We start from the raw sequence: 12,417 nt of genomic DNA on the forward strand, positions 1-12,417 counted from the left end.
AGGCATGGAGGGGCCGTTTCGAGGTTTTGCATCGCTTTGATCGATCGGAACCTGATTTGATGAAGGCCGTAGTTCTTGGCCGCTGCTGCTGGATGCCAGAGAAACCAAAGCGAAGAGTTGTTCGTCAGAGGACGATAAGAAAGAGATAAGGGCTTTCCCCAGGAGAGAGAGAGAGAGAGAGAGAGAGAGAGAGAGAGAGAGAGAGAGAGAGAGAGAAAGTGATTAATCTGATATCAAGTAGTTTTCTTAAGTAAAAGGGCAAAATCGTCCATGACAAAGAAATTTGAGAATACAAGTGGCCTTATATGTACAAAAAAAATGAAATGGCCTTATGACTAATTAAAGTTTTAAAATGACACTTATGTGTAATTTTCTATTTTTTCTAATATACATCTCAAAATTTAGTGGTCTTTCAATTGAATACTAAACTTTAACTTTCTTATAGGACAAGAAAATTAAAGAAGGATCGTCTTATTCCTTTTTCTTTTTGGTAAAAGATTACAGTGGATAACTGAAAAAGAGTTTAATTCTTTAGTTAATAAAATTTGCCAATGTTAAATGAGATTTATGCCTTTGCCATTGGCGGAACAGTCTTAGAAAATTTGTAGGGTGGCTTCACTAGTTTGGGGACTAGTAGTTTCCATTGTGATTTATAGATCATAAAATTAAAATATTATTAATTTGGGGCCTATTAGTTTATGTAAAATCAGCAAGTTGAGATAAAGAAAGAATTTTTAAAAGACTAAGAAGGCACGATATAAATTGGTTTTTTTTTTGTCAATAATGAAGATTCATTAAGCCACAAGGGCAAGAGAAAAAAACAGCCAAAGGGAAAGAAAAGGCCCGAAGGCTAAACAAAAGGGAGAGGCGAGTGCCTTAAGTAGAAATACAAGGGGCCCTGGGAGGCCATCACTTCTCAAAATAGAAATCAAAGAGGTTGGAGGCCTGTTGGCCCATTCCTGAGAGCACAACCTCATCTTGGCAAGCTTAGCCACATGATATAAATTGGTTGGCCTGGTCGGATATGGTGTCAGCTTCACAATTTGGAATATTATACTATATATTAAAGGAGGGTGCGGGATTCACTGTTCATCATCGGCTTAGTAACAGTACCCGCTCGAGCCGAGCCGATGATTGAAATTACAATTTTGTCCTTTTTTTGTAATAATTTACAGCCTTGCCATCTGCCCTAAATATAAAAGGGAAATTCGTCCAAACAGTGTCTGAACTTTTCCAAACTATTAATTTTCATACCTATACTTTGAAAAATGTCATAATGGTACCTGAAGTTTTGGCCCCGACCCAATTTCCGTACCTAGCAACAGTAAAGTCGTCAAAGGCGTTAAATTTTGAGGGGTAAATCTGGAACTTCAGGTATTCTCAAGAGAAAATCTTCCAAACAGTGTCTGAACTTTTCCAGACTATTAATTTTCATACCTATACTTTGAAAAATATCAAAATGGTACCTGACAATTTAAGCCCGACCCAATATTCATACCTAGGAACTGTAAAACCGTTGACTCCGTTGAACAGTACCAGAAAAGTATGCCAATAACTACCGTTGGGTTCAAACATTGCCCCCCAGACCTCGAAGTCAAAGGTCTTCGTCTTACCTCAGTTGAGAGCCGCAGAACTCAGCTACCTACCTCAGTTTTCTATCAGGAGAAAAAATTGAACTCGGGTTCTTTACTCCTAACAGAAGCTCTGGTACAAGAAGATATGTTGGAATTCGCTATTACAGATCGAATCCACAATGTGAGGCGTCAACCACCCAATTATTCCCTCTCAGTGATGGCTTCGCCGGCAACGCGATCTTCTCCAGCATCTTCTCTGCTTCGATTTCAATCAAAAATCCCAAAACCCACAATCCAAAAAATCAAATTCAATTATTTGCAGCTGAAATCAATTTCAATTTTTCTTTTTTTGATGGGTTTAGGAGAAGACAACAGAGAAGAAGGAAAGAAAAGTCGTGATTAGGTAGATGCATGTGGAAATTTTGGTAGCTATAACAGCAAAAATGGTTTGGTTTGCAAGTGTTTGCTCGGTTTTAATCCTAGTTCACCAGATAATTGGAATCATGGAGATTATTCGGGTGGATGCACAAGGAAATTTCAATGCTTTAGGTTGGAATCCGACGAGTCTGATAGCAAAGGAATCTGAAATTTTGGTAATTCCATTTTGGGTCAAGTCTGGGTCCGATCTCTGTCGAAAATGGAATGGCGAAGCGATTCCGATCTCTGTCAAAACGGGATGTCGTAGTTTGGGCAATCTGCTAGGCAGCCTTGACGCGAGACCCTAAGTCAGGTTCTGGGGTGTCGGAGGACGATTCCGAATTCAGGTCGTCGATGTAGATGAAGGTCGGGTTCCGATCAAGTATGGGTCTGAGCACGGCTGTTGGCGGTGGTCTGGCATCGTACGCCGATCTTCCTGAGTTCTTCTGGATACGGGTATATGAATATTTAGATCTAGGTATACCATGTTGATATTGGTATTTGAATCTCGTATTGGGCATGGTAGTTATTGGCATACTTTTCTAGTACTGTTCAACGGAGTCAACCGTTTTACTGTTCCTAGGTATGAATATTGGGTCAGGCTTAAATCGTCAGGTACCATTTTGATATTTTTCAAAGTATAGGTATGAAAATTAATAGTCTGGAAAAGTTTAGACACTGTTTAGAAGATTTTCCCTTGAGAATACCTGAAGTTCCAGATTTACCCCTCAAAATTTAACGCCCTTGACGACTTTACTGTTGCTAGGTACATAAATTAGGTCGGGGCCAAAACTTCAGGTACCATTATGACATTTTTCAAAGTATAGGTATGAAAATTAATAGTCTGGAAAAGTTCAGACACTGTTTGGACGAATTAGTTTATGTAAAATTAGCAAGTTGAGATAAAGAAAGAATTTTTAAAAGACTAAGAAGGCACGATATAAATTGGTTTTTATTTTGTCAATAATGAAGATTCATTAAGCCACAAGGGCAAGAGAAAAAAACAGCCAAAGGGAAAGAAAAGGCCCGAAGGCTAAACAAAAGGGAGAGGCGAGTGCCTTAAGTAGAAATACAAGGGGCCCTGGGAGGCCATCACTTCTCAAAATAGAAATCAAAGAGGTTGGAGGCCTGTTGGCCCATTCCTGAGAGCACAACCTCATCTTGGCAAGCTTAGCCACATGATATAAATTGGTTGGCCTGGTCGGATATGGTGTCGGCTTCACAATTTGGAATATTATACTATATATTAAAGGAGGGTGCGGGATTCACTGTTCATCATCGGCTTAGTAACAGTACCCGCTCGAGCCGAGCCGATGATTGAAATTACAATTTTGTCCTTTTTTTGTAATAATTTACAGCCTTGCCAGCTGCCCTAAATATAAAAATTCTTCTCCAGTGTACGCCCAATTCTTTCCTTTCCTTTTCTCTCGCTCAGTCGCTCTCCTCGCTCTGAATTGTACGGAGCTTTCAAATTTCAATTGGTTTTTGGAGAAAGCTCAGAAGCTACAAGCTACAACTTGAAGGCACCAATTAAACAACATAGTTTGCAATTTAGCAATTACACTTCAATTGATGGGAAAGTTGTAAACCTAATCGAGAAGAGAAGGAAGAAGATGTATTTGGGTAATTGGGTTTTAATCTGAGAAAGAAGAAGATGAATTTGGGTAATCGGTTTGCAATTCCTTTTCTTTCTTTTTTTCCTCAGTTACGTCTAATCTATTGAATCGGATGGTTGGTTTTTGTGGTATTGTGGTTTAATTTGCAATGCTTTTTCACGTCTTCAGATATCCTAGAATGGTGCTCTAATTGAATTGCCAGGTTTCAAACTCTGTGCATGTATAAGTTTTTGTGCGGTTTTTTTTTTTTTTTCCCTTTCTTTTTTCCAATTCTCTGTTGACTCACGTTTAAGGCTTATTTGAATGAGTTGTTGATAGGCATAATTTGGCTCAATCACAACTGATGCTTCAATATGGTCTGAGGTGTTGCAGCTACTGGCCGAGGATTAAAGCAGATAGTGGAATTAAAGGTCAGCATAATTTCAATAAATGTTGACAGTCCTTAACAAGAAGGTTATTCATGAACTCAGTTCAGTTTTCTTTTTCCATCATGGATAAGTCCTGGAATGTAATTAAAAAGATGAACTTCCTTCTTCAAAACTTCTTTTCTGTTGGGTGCATGCTTCGATCAGCTAAGAAAGAAAGCTATAGTAAATGGAAGAGGATAGAGGAAATCTTATAATTAACTTTCCAGCTTTTAGTGCTTTGTTTTTGGTTTGAATTTCTATCTAATGAAGAAGGGAAAAGGTACTTTGCCTAGTCTTGATTCACTTCGTGGCCATCTAAGGACTTGCTGGCTTTAGCTCACAACTTGATTCATCTCCAGCAGCCTCTTTTAGACCTAAGTGGATATATGTGAAACTATAAGCTATTAATTTTCCTTTTGTTGCGATTCGATTCAAGGCAAATGCCACACCAGACTTTGCAGAACAAATTTAAAAATTCTGAAAATTCCATCATTATACTATGAAATAGTGGATTTAGCTCTAGCTAAATGTTACTGTATAGTTTGTGTATTTGAATGGGAAATAATCAATCCTTGAGTCTTTTCTTCTCTTTGGTAACTAAATTGTCAGATTCATTTCATTAGCTTGGATGAAAAGAAGTTTGATGTCAAAGTTTGATCTATGGAATTGGTGGAAGTTGATAGAATGCTTCTGTGATTTCATTTTTTGTTATTGTATGGACTTAGTGGCTTTAGCTCACAGCCTCACAACTTCATCCATCTGTAGCAGCCTCTTTCATTAAAACTTTAACCTTTTAATTTTCCTTTCGTTGTGAATTGTGATTCAAGTCAAGGTAAATGCAGTGCCAGATTCTGTTGTTTTTGCTTTGGCTTAACTATTATGGCATCTTATTCTAGCTGGAATGGAAATATCATTTTCTCCTAATTAAAATCTCGAAAGAAAAGCTAGGATTTTGTTCCTCAATATGTCCATATGTCCAACTTAGCCTCCGCCTAGAGAGAGGAAGCTTCCACCTTTCAAATCAAACTTGGAGAAATCGAGGTACATATCAGTTGCTATGATTAAAGCTTCAATCTTTTTACTGAATTTTGGTGTTTGGGTGTGGTCAGTTTGCTAATTTCTATCACTCTATCATTGTTACATATCTGGGTAATTGTTGATATCCACTTTTACTCATGATATGAATACTACAACATGACATATCTGCTCATAATTTTCACACTGAATGTGGAAGTATTTTAATTCTGTGAGCTGTGCCACATTATTGTATTTTGTTTTGTATACATTAGTGTGTTGAAACTGCTATTATTTAAAATGATGTGGCTGAAGCTCCTCTGAGTATGTTGAGTAAACGTAGTGTTTTTGCTTGAGAGCAAGTTCGGTTTTTGATTAGATCATCAAAGTTTGATTCTTTTATGTGTTTAGTGAATGTAGTGTTTTTTGCTTGAGGGCAGTAGGAGATAGTTTTCATTCTTATTGAAGAACTGTGCATTCTATCATTTCGTATCAGCAGTGGAAATTAGCCGGACTGTTTTTGTAGTTAAGAAATGTGCATTGTATCATTTTGTATCAGCAATGGAAATTAGCCAAACTGTTTTTGTAGTTATAATGTTTTATTGTATACTTCAGAAGAGTTGTGTTTGTAAGGATAATGCTATGACTTGCATGTCATCTAGCAATGTTGGATTCCAAGTAATTACTGTATATCTTCAGTGCAGTTTTCAGTCAGCATGTCTTTGCATGATACAAGCTTTTGCTTTATTTGCACTCATTTAACCTCAGGAGACAAGGATTGGAGGGTGATGAGCTAAGAAGGAATTCTGATGTCATGGAGATCCTAAAGAAGACAAGTTTCCAAAGGTTATTGGCTCTAGCGCGTTGAAAAACCCAGAAACAACCCTGGAGCATGAACTATTGATTAAAGACTGATTACAACTTAAGCATATGAACACATGGTAATGTTGTCCTCTTTCTAAATAAACTGGTTTAAATAGTATGGTCTAAATTTGATCTCTTAACTGATCTGTACTCGATAAGAGAGTGAACCAGAGACGAACGATGCAAGGTCAGATCCTTTCTATTTTCGTCAACTATTTTTTTTTTTTTGGAAACCTGAATAGCCAATTGAAAACTGAGAATTTGGGAATTTTATAGTGTTTAATTTACTGCTCTTGGTCTGTTTAGTGTGGACCTGAGGACGGTTGCTGATGACAAATTGTAGCCCTTTTTTATGGTTTAAAATTCCTTCATATGAAATCTTAGTAATGATGCACTTTTATAAAAAAAACTTTGATGTAGTTTCATTGCACTGTGTTGCACAAGTTGAATCTATATTGGCACGTTGGTATTAATTGAATAGCTTGCCTTTGCAGGACAAGGTTGCACCGATGTAATGGTACCCATGATCACAGGAATATAGCATTTCCGGCTTATAAAGCTTTTCAGGCTGTCGCGGTTGCTTTACATAATAGTTATTTTTCCATTTCCCGCCTGTTGATAACATGCCTGTGTATATCAATCAATTAGCGTCTTACAATGTCAATCAACTCATCAACAATGTCACCTCAGTTTATTAAAACTATTCTTCAATTCATTTCAACACCGGTTACTTATTTTTGTTAACCAAATTATATTCAACTACAATGTTTTTAAAAAATGAACAAGAAATACAACTTTTTGCCCCGCGGCATTGCGCGGGTTATTTTCCTAGTTGAAACAAATTGTGGGTCTTCGATTATATAAATCACAGAGTTTATCAATCATTTGGAATATTAAAAGGAGGAGCCTCCGTCATGCTCACGTAATTGATATTTTTTAGAAATTATGAGGGACAAATGAATAATTACAAACTATTGACACATGTCTTCTCTTAATATAACTCTTTTATTTGAATCTACCTCTATGATGCTTGAAACACTACACTAATAACACTACACTAATGACACGTGTACTTACTTGGAATAGAGAAATTCATGAATTAGATACAACCTGAATGAGAGAGAAAATGAGTTGGTACGGGGATGAATAATTTTGATTATGTTGTTTTTTGACCGTAAGCCAAATTGTTTACAATTTATCCCGGGTATAAATTAAAACTAGTAGGATTACTAAAGTGGCCAAAACCTTGTTTAAATATTAATAATTTGAGGCCTATTAGTTTATGTAAAATCAGCAAGTTGAGATAAAGAAAGAGTTTACAAAAGACTGAGAAGACCAGATGGAAGAGGTTGACCCAGTCAGATATGGCGTCGGCTTCAGAATTTGGAATATTGAAACAAATTGTGGGTCTTTTGATTTTATAAATGATGGAGTATTATCAATCATTTGGAATATTAAAAGGAGGAGTCTCCGTCATGCTCACATAATTATGATGGACAAATGAATTTTTGCGGACTATTGACACATATCTTATCCTAACATAACTCTTCTATCTGAATCTATCTATGATGCTTGAAACACTCTACACTAATGATACGTGTACTTACTTGGAATGAGGAAATTTATGAATTAGATACAACCTGAATAAGAGAGAAAATGAGTTGGTATGTTAATGAATTATTTTGATTATGTCGTTTACTAACCGTAAGCGATATTATTTACAATTTATCCCTGATATAAATCAAAACTAGTATGATTACTAAATTTAGTGGCCAAAACCTTATTTTACCAAAATAAATTATTGTCATATGTAAAACAATCGAAGCTCAAAAAATATTATGTAAGAATTACTTTATAGTTTTGTTCTTATATTATTATTGTCATACCTACCAAATGATCATGACTGATAAATCTAGTCACATATATAAAAGTTTTGCTCCTATATGGTGGTAATGTACGTAGTTGGTATGTTAAAAAAGAAAATCAAATCATGATAATAATAATCGATGATGATAATGGTGATGAAGAAGAAGAAGACGACAACAACAACAACAAAAATAAAAATAATTATGTAATATAAAGAAAAAATGAAAAGAACTAAGGATATTTTTGGTAAAAAAATTTCACTCAGGTGGATTCATTCATAATACTTACTCCCCCCCTAGTTATCAAATTCTTGGATATTCAATAATTAAACCCTTATATTGACATGAGACCCACACTCGTTTCCATACACGTACATGTATTTTTTTTTTTGGATAAACAGATAATTCCATTAAAAGAGGGCAATGCCTAGAAGCCTAGAGGGCAATTCCATTGAGAGGCATAATACACCAGAAAGGTACATTTTAGTATTTTACCCACCTCTACCTAGATACTTACAATATCAGGTACTAGAGTGATAAAACAGAACATAACTATAACAAAAACCAGAGAGCTAAGCATTCCCATTCCCAATGGGAGGACATGGTACGTAGTCCATCAGTCTTCAGAACTCCAAGAAGAGATGGTGGTGGCACATTTGCCCATCTGTGAAGACCCACCATCTCCTTGGCAAGCGCAACTGCAGAATGAGCAACTGTATTCGCTTCACGAGGGATCCATTCCCGGTAGATTTCATTGAGGGGAAGACTCCTCCTTCTAATTTCTTCAATCAGAGGGTAAGTCATCCAATCCCTGCTCCATTTACAAGATTTGATGTCAGTAATGAACTCTTGAGCATCCGATTCTACCATCACCTTTGCCAAATTGAGATCCAATGCAGCATTAATCCCGTCTAAGATGGCAATTACTTCAGCCACAGCTGTTGACCCACAGATGCCCGATTTGGTAGAGCTACCAGTAACATTACCCAGATTGTCTCGTATCATAACTCCAAAGCCACATGTAGATGATGGATCAGACCATGAGGCATTGCAATTTATTTTTTCAAACCTAGGAGGAGGAGGGGTCCACCTGCAAGATGCCATGGTCATCGGAGTTATATTGAGTGGGATAGGCATATTTACTTGCTAGAATTCATTTGCTAGATTAATCCAGCTGGAAATGGTGGCCTGGCGGCAGAGAGGTTTCCTCTGATATATGTACTCGTATCTTGCAACCCATATCTTCCAACAGATGAGGCTGATCAAGGTAAGCAATCTCTTTTTCTTTTTTTTTCATATGCTAATGTGTTTTGGTTGTATAAGTCCATTAGCCACTTGTGAAATGTTGTGATTCTTTGCTTGTTGATTCTTATGCCCAAAGAGGACCCGAACCATACCAACTCGACCCATGAACATAGAAGTAGAGTCTGTTATATTGATTCATCAAAATCACCACAGAGAGAAGGGGAACATTTTCTTCTGTATAGATTTAGTAGAGTAGGTATAGCTCTAGATAGTACTCTCTAAAAGAAGTTCTTAACTTTGGGTAGAGATTCCATTTTCCAAATCAGACTCCAAGTTTTTTTTTTTTCAATAGTATGAGAGGAGTGGTTGGTGCAAGTAGAGTTCCTGTGTCGATTGGTATGCAACCAATGGTAACCCGATTTAACCGAGTATATGCCATTCTTGTTCCAGGGCCAAATGAGCCTTTCAGTACCATGCCCATCCCCAATAGGAACAGAAAGAATCAGGTTAATCACCCTCGGTTGCAGTAGATGCAGGATGTGATCCAGAGACCAGACTCGTAGGTCCCAATCGATTAAGGAGTGAACTTTCACAGGCATAGTAGGAGGAATACTAGCTCCAAGGGATATAGTGCCAGAGTGGGGTGGTTGAAGCCAATTGTCCTTCCAGATATCAATAGACAGACCATTTATGACTTGCCAAGATGATCCCTTCATGATCATATCTTTTGCTTCCACTAGACTGGACCAACCCCACGAAGCACGGTGCCCCTTAGTGGCGTATCTGAAATCAACACCAGGAAAGTACCTTGCTTTGATGACCTTAGCCCAAAGGGAGTTAGGTTCTTGTAGTAACCTCCAGCACTATTTTGTCAATAGTGCCATGTTAAACTCTTGCAAATTCCTGAATCCCATCCCCCCATCATCCTTTGCAAGGCACATAGAATCCCAATTCTTCTAGTGAATTTTGTTTCCTCCATCATTGGCTCCCCCACCAAAAGTTTCTTAAAAGTGAGTTGATCTTGTTACAAATGGAGTTGGGGTAGGTGGGTATGGCAGTACCAACATATTTAATCAAAACTTCCCTTCCCGCCATAGAGAGCAGACTATGCTTCCAACCATCGATCGTTCAGCTGGCCCTATCCTTAATGTAGGCAAGAGCTTCCTTTTTTTATCTCCCCCATATTGTTGGGAGACCAAGATATATTCCAGGATTATCAACCACCTTTATGTTTAAGAGCTCACACATTAGTCTGGTAATCTTATAAGGGTATTGGGAGAGAAACATAGACTTGATTTGTCTAGATTGATCATTTGTCCAGAGGCTAGACAGTACTCCTTGAAAAGCCCGTCAAGTTGTGAGCAATTGTAGAGAGTGGCCTTCAAGAAAAATAGTGAGTCATCGGCAAAAAAGAGGTGAGAGATTATAGGGCACTCTCTCCTACGTTTCACCCCTTTAATAGAACCCATGGAGACAACTTTTGTGAGACAAAGCGAAAACACTTCTCTGAAAATGAGAAATAAATATGGCTAGAGGGGGGTCCCCTTGTCTGAGTCCGCTGCCAAGCTTAAAGAAGGTGCTTGGCTTTTCATTAAGAACGATTAAGAACAATACAGTGGCTACACAACTCACAACCAAGTTAACCCATGATCGCGAGAAACCAAACTTAATTAAAGCAGCCTCCAAAAATCCCATTCCACTCTGTCGTAAGCTTTATTCATATCAAGCTTGAGACCAAATTCATGGTTTCCACCCTCCCTCTGCAAACGCAGGTAGTGATATGTTTCATGTGCCGACATGATGTTCTCTTGGATTTGGCAGTTCGGGACAAAAGCGTTCTGGTTCTCATATATGATAGAAGGGAGAATGATTTTTAATCTGTTTGCTAACAGCTTGGATAATATCTTGTAGGAGTTGTTACAAAGGCTGATTGGCCTTGAATGAGTGTTTTCTCCGGATTAGGTGAGAGCAATGTGTGTCTTGTGGACAGTTTCCACCTTGATTCTATTTATGCTAAACTCGCCAATAGTTAGACTTGTAAATGAACCGGATTTGGATCGGGCGACCTAAATCCAAATCCTTTTACTAAAAAAAAAAAAAAAAATCGATCCAAACCCGCTCCGTTAACCCGCCAGATCATTGATAGTTCGATTCAAATCCGTATCCAGCGGATTAACGGATACCCGATCCACTAATCCGACCGGTTTATAATTTTAAAATTTTAAATAATAATATTAAATTTATATCATGATACCTCATAAGATATTAATAAAATATTAAAACAACATGAAGAGTATCACCAAAAGTAGAGTTATATCATGAAAATTCTTAATGCTTCTTGGAATCTTGGGTGATGGACTATGTCTTAGATTTCTGCAAAAACTTGTCTTCAAAATTCTTATTATTTTTATATTTTATAATTTTTTTTAAATAATAATATATTAATAAAAAATAATATTTTATTATTAAGAAAATAGACTGGATCATTAACTGATCGGATCGATCTAAATCCGTATTTGATATATTAAATAAACGGGTTAAGCGATTCGGATCATTAACGAATCAATGAATCAAAATTTTCGATCCAAACCTGTCCAATAGCCACGGATCTTGAGCGGGTTCGGGTCAAAATCCGGTTGATTTACAGGTCTACTAGTAGTCCTATATACCACCTTATTTACTATACACCAATACTTATGAAAAAACAAACCTGGGAATCCATCAGGCCCTGGAGCCTTCAAAGCACCCATCTGAAAAACGGCCTCCCTTACTTCCTCCATAGAAAAAGGGAGCAATCAGATTGTCATTCATTTCATTGGTGACAAGTTGCTCAACTCCAAGAAGTGCATCTCCCCAACCACGAGGGCCCTGACCTTGAAATATAGCCTTGAATTGCAGCTCAAATTCCCTTATGATGCTTCGCTCTCCAATCACCCATACATCATCGTTATTTTGGATCTTCAGAATTTGATTACGCTGTATCCTATTAATAGTAGTGAGGTGGAAGAAGCAGGTATTAGAATCACCCGCTTTGAGCCAACTAACCCTTGACCTTTGATGCCAGTATTGTTCTTCCAATTTCCATAGGGAGTTTAACTTGGTAGTGATTTCCAATTGCTAATCAGTACTAGAAAAAGGAGCAGTGGATTGTAGACCTGTTGTGAATTTGGCTCGTTGATATGCCTAAGTTGATTAGGATTCAAGGCAAAACCAGATGGGTAAATGAAGATTAGTGCGCACAGGAATTCTTCTAGTATCCTAATGGGTTTTGGAATAGGAAGAGTTATTCCTATTGATTTAGACCTGGACAGTGAGTTCTATTCTAGTTAGGAATAGGAAAGCTAGCTCCTTTTCCTTGTTCTAATAGTTTTAGGAATCCTAATGTGACATGTTTGTAACCAGCACCTATAATCTA

The sequence above is a fragment of the Rosa chinensis genome, chromosome 7 (assembly GCF_002994745.2).
Source record: "Rosa chinensis cultivar Old Blush chromosome 7, RchiOBHm-V2, whole genome shotgun sequence".
Taxonomy (NCBI): Eukaryota; Viridiplantae; Streptophyta; class Magnoliopsida; order Rosales; family Rosaceae; genus Rosa; species Rosa chinensis.